Here is a 5,000-nt window from a genome sequence, read left to right on the forward strand (position 1 = left end):
GAACAATGCACTCTTATAGAAAACGGTGCCATAGAAGAACCTTTAACATCTGAAGAACCTTTCTGTTGCACAAAAGCTTCTTTGTGGCGAACGGAGGTTCTTCAGATTAGAAAAAGGTAAGAAAGAGAAGAGACTGAATGCTTCTTCTATGGCATCCCACGAGAGTGTAAGAACATGTTAGTTCATAGCTTGATTTGGGATTTCAAATCCAGGTTTTGAGCATGAAGTTGAATTCTTAGATGCAATCAGACCAGCGTTTCCCGGAAATGCATGAACCGATTAAAAAAAACGGAATGCATCGGTCGTTTTTTCGCTATTTATTTAAACATTCTTTGGTGGAAACCGGTCTGATGGAGGTGATTCAAGATGCTTGTTCCGCTGGAAAGACGCTGATGAAGACCACGTTAAGGTGGAGCTGGAAAGCTGACCGGCCAACACAAATAAACATTCACATCTCCGGCTTGATTTAAAGCCAGGTTTTGAGCATGCAGTTTCATTGTTCCCTGGAAATGAACCGATTAAAATAAAACGCGACCGCTGTTGCTCTGCAAAATGCGTGAATCTAATTTCAACTGCAATTTAAACATTATTTAAAAGAAACCGGTCCAGATCCATCCGGATGGACATGCGAGGGAGATGGAGATGATATCGGATGCTTCATAATGGCTCGAGCTGCTGGGAAGATGTTTTATTAAAGGGCTGATAAAGATCGGGTTAAGATGGAGTTTGAGAGTTGTCCCAGCTCATAAAAAACATGCATATCACATCATATCAACCTTGATTTGAGTTTGTTATATTAATATATTCTTCAATATAATCCATGAGCTGAACGTAGTTGGATAAATGCATTACGATACATGTATATAAAGAGCATTTGAATTCGATCAATATGCACGTATGACTAAAACGCACTGGCAGGTTTTAATGTGGGGCCAAGTTTCCGTCCTAAAATGCTTTTCTCTGTTTAAATCTAGATTTCAGTTTATATCTTAATTTTGAGCATGCAACATCACTGATTTCATTCAGCCATTTTGATTTAATCAGACGCACCTTTCCAGGGAACGCATGAACCAGTAACCTAAAAAGATTAAAAAATAAGCTCATGCTAAATGCAAAAACGCAGTTCGAGCATATCAAGTAAAACGGAAAGGAATTAATTCATGCATATCACGTGAATAAACCTGATCTTACTGGTTCCTGAGGCCAATTTATTAGGCCAAAACCTCTTTGTCTTCTTAAACACGCTGAACTGATCTAGAAGCGTGCAAACGTGGAGATGAGGAGCCTGGTTTGTTTTGTTAGAGAGCCCGTGAAAGCCCTGTCGAGACGCCGTTTGAAGGGTTTTTCAGCGTTTTATTCCTTAGCTCAGCAAAAGCAAACTCAGCCGCTCAAACCGGCTGACAGTCCTTCAGAGCGCTTTGCTCCTCAAGCTTTCTCTGAGGTTTTACCCGCATCGGAAACTGCCACCGTGTGCAACTTCTCGCAGCGACGAGTTCAGGCGCTTTCATCCGACAAAACGTTTCTGTTCCAGTAGAGCGCACGTCGTGATCACAGCCTGATAAACGCCTGCGAGGATTTATTTGAGGGACAGTTGATTTAATTACATTCTACCTGCGACTGAACTAACCTGCACGCCGCTTCTTTGACTCGATTATTTAACGCCACCATCATAATGCTCGATGGCGCCTCCGGATGAATAATCTCAGGAAAAGCAAACATCCAGTCTGGCAGAATGTTTGTGGGCGAAAAGCAATTTCCATCTTAAGAAGGCGTTGCCGCTTGGTGACGGGCAGAGCGCTTTCAGTGAGCATCGCTCACAGACGCTTTAAAAGCGGGAATATGATGTTTTCAGATCCACGCCGGGGCGATCTTCCCTTAAAATCAACTGCAGCATGCAAAGCGCCGCCAAGCCGCCCGATTCCAATCAATGCTCTGTTGAAATGCATCGTAATTAGCAATTAGCAAACCAATGCTCAATTCATTCAGAATCGCAGATTATGGTGCAATTTCTGCGTCGCTCCACATTTATTGACATGATGCTTAAACGTAAATAAAAAGGTCTTGAGTTTTCACTAAACGAGACTTAATATCTCGTGGCTTTTTTCCTTCTTAAGCATTGTAAACTCAAGCAAGAATTCATATATATATATATATGTCTTTATGCATCTTTGAAAAAGAGAAACCCTCAAAGAGTCATAAAAGCATGTTTAATAAGACATGTTTAGGTTTGGGACCGAATCTAATTAAGTTTATCATTTGCATTGTTAAATATTTATATCCTCCTCCTTGTTTTGAGTCTTTCATTTAAATGAAATAAATTGCTGGCGTGTGAAGAGAGACAACTTTTCCAGTCAATTCTTGAAAATGCATCATATTTCATAATTGTAATCTAATAATTGCTCTTGGCCAAATGGGTTCAAATTTTTCTTCTCAGGTAAATGCATCTTATTTTAAAAATGCTTAGATATTTTTACTGGAAAACAAGTGCTTAAAAGTCTCACGAAAGCATGCCTCGGTGATATAATATATTCAGCTTTGGGACCAAACGTAATTATTTTGGTTATTTATTTGTCGTTATAGCTTATAGCCGCGTCCTTCTTTTAAAGTAAATAAATAGCAGCGTGTCAAACACGCTTTCCGCTCCCTTTTTCAATCGGCTCTCGGCGTTCTGTCGGGATGTATCAGCAGAGTCCCCCCACAGAATAAAATCATAGGTGTTTATTCGAAACGGTCCGAGTAGAAGTGAGAGCAAGACGCTATATTTTCAGTTCAGATCTCAGAGAGTGTGTGTGTGAGTGTGTGTGTGTGTGTGTGTGTGTGTGTGTGTGTGTGAGTGTGTATGTGTGTGTGTGTGTGTGTGTGTGTGTGTGTGTGTGTGAGTGTGTGTCTGTGTGTGTGTGAGTGTGTGTGTGTGTGTGTGTGTGTGTGTGTGTGTGTGTGTGTGTGTGTGAGTGTGTGTGTGTGTGTGTGTGTGTGTGTGTGTCTGTGTGTGTGTGTGTGTGTGTGTGTGTGTGTGTGTGTAGTGTGTGTGAGTGCGTGTGAGTGCGTGTGTGTCTGTGTGTGTGTGTGTGTGCTGCCTGTGTGTGTGTGTGTGTGTGAGTGCGTGTGAGTGTCTGTGTGTGTGTGTGTGTGTGTGTGTGTGTGTGAGTGTGTGTGTGTGTGTGTGTCTGTGTGTGTGTGTCTGTGTGTGAGTGTGTGTGTGTCTGTGTGTGTGTGTCTGTGTGTGTGTGTCTGTGTGTGTGTCTGTGTGTGTGAGTGTGTGTGTGTGTGTGTGTGTGTGTGTGTGTGTGTGTCTGTGTGTGTGAGTGTGCGTGGAGTGTGTGTGTGTCTGTGTGTGTGTGTGTGTGTGTGTGTGTGTGTGTGTGTGTGTGTGTGTGTGTGTGATGAGATGAAGAACTCTCACACACACACAAGTGCCAATTTCTGACAGAGTCACTTCATCAAAATCACAATCTAGTGTTTTCTCCAGAAGAGATCCCAGATTGTGTCTCTTTCAGTTTCCCAGCAGCAGCATCCATCACGAGAGCGGCGTTATGATGTCTCCGGCTCTGTCTAACCTCGGACGCTTCTCTTGATCGTAATGAAAATCTCCGAGGGCTGAAAACCACTTAATGCTTTCAATTTATCAAAATGTCTCAGGCGTGCTTTTAATATGTGTGCAAAACAGCCCATGCGATCTAATTGTGCCGATGTGCTCGCAAATGGACTTCCTGAATGATGAAAAGCAGAGCTGATGTCCTCTCGCTCTGTGGAAGAGTTCAAGTTCTCCAGTCGTTCTTAAATACAGCGCAAAAATGATTTTTTATCCTGCTTTATGCTGGAAATATCTACTATTAAGATGGTGTGCATTTACTTGAGAAGAAAAAGCCCAGCAAATTTAAGCGACATTGTGCTTCTAATGTCTCTCAGTTGGGGCCAAAATATTTCATTTAAAAGAAACAAGATGATTTTTCTGGTAGAACGTTTTTTGCTTTTTAAGTGTTAAATTTGATCATTTGATCACCGAATTCTTCCTTAAATCTAAACGAGGATTAATATCATAAGAAATATTGTACAATGTATTTGATTTAAGAAGGAAAACAAGACAAAAATTCAGAATAAAATAATTCTGCAGTAAAAGAACTATGAAAAGCTTGACTATTCATTTCGAATTGGGACCGAATGTAATATTTTAGCAATGCTATTTTTATTAATATTAGTTATTATTTATATCCTTTAAATAAAACCGGTTGCAGCATATGAAGTCGATTTCAAGCCCACTTTTCAAATTAATTCTCCATATTCTCTTAGAAATGCTTCGTAATTTTTTCACAGAATCGGCACCAATGTTGAATCAAGAGTCAAAACAAAATCGTGCACGCTATTATAACACAGTCTGCATCGATGTAGACGAACGAGCTTCTGGAAATCCGTCCAGTCGCGCTGCTGGTTTTTTTTAGTCGTGTCTGGAGTGAAGAAAAAGCATTTGCGGTGATAGTTTTTATTTAAAAGCTCTTGTTTGTCGGTCTCCTCTGACCGGCATCATCGCCTCCTCTTTTTTTTTTTCCGCTGACTGAATGATGGCCGCGACTGCTCCGCCTCCGGCTCCACGTAGATTCAACAAACTCTGAGGGTCACAGACGGAGCGTGTTATCAGAGAGTCTTATCTCTCACACACACACACACACACACACACACTGTAAAATACTACATCGACCTGAAAGCCTCCGGGTGCGGTTTGAAATTACCTCTGAGCGCAGAAATGCAGATGAGAGCGAAGCAGAGAGGAAGAGATAAAGAGAGGATCAATCCCTGACCCCAATCAGACGTTGCTGCTTGAACGGGTCGCTGTGTAAACGCTGCTTATTTAAAACACACAGGCACTCGGTGATTATTTGCAATTACATGGATGCATTTGGCCAAAGTGGCTTGCATTAAAGGTGGCTTCTCGAGACGCAGCACGCTTCCTCGGGACTCGAGCCAGGCCTTCGCCGCTGGGTTGACGTGAAGCCGCAGTCACT

The 5,000-nt window shown here is 41.8% G+C and overlaps 1 protein-coding gene across 1 annotated transcript in view; it reads left to right on the forward strand.

Annotated features, from left to right (window-relative positions):
- Window positions 1-553, forward strand: part of LOC122342381 (ribonuclease P protein subunit p25-like protein) — a gene marked incomplete at its 5' end in the record, with an annotated part of 1,119 nt that extends 566 nt beyond the window's left edge. The window contains 1 exon segment of the mRNA XM_043236154.1: window positions 1-553. This exon segment is cut by the window's left edge and continues 473 nt beyond it.
- Between the last annotated feature and the right edge of the window lie 4,447 nt (window positions 554-5,000).

Source organism: Puntigrus tetrazona, chromosome 4, assembly GCF_018831695.1.
Source record: "Puntigrus tetrazona isolate hp1 chromosome 4, ASM1883169v1, whole genome shotgun sequence".
Classification (NCBI taxonomy): Eukaryota; Metazoa; Chordata; class Actinopteri; order Cypriniformes; family Cyprinidae; genus Puntigrus; species Puntigrus tetrazona.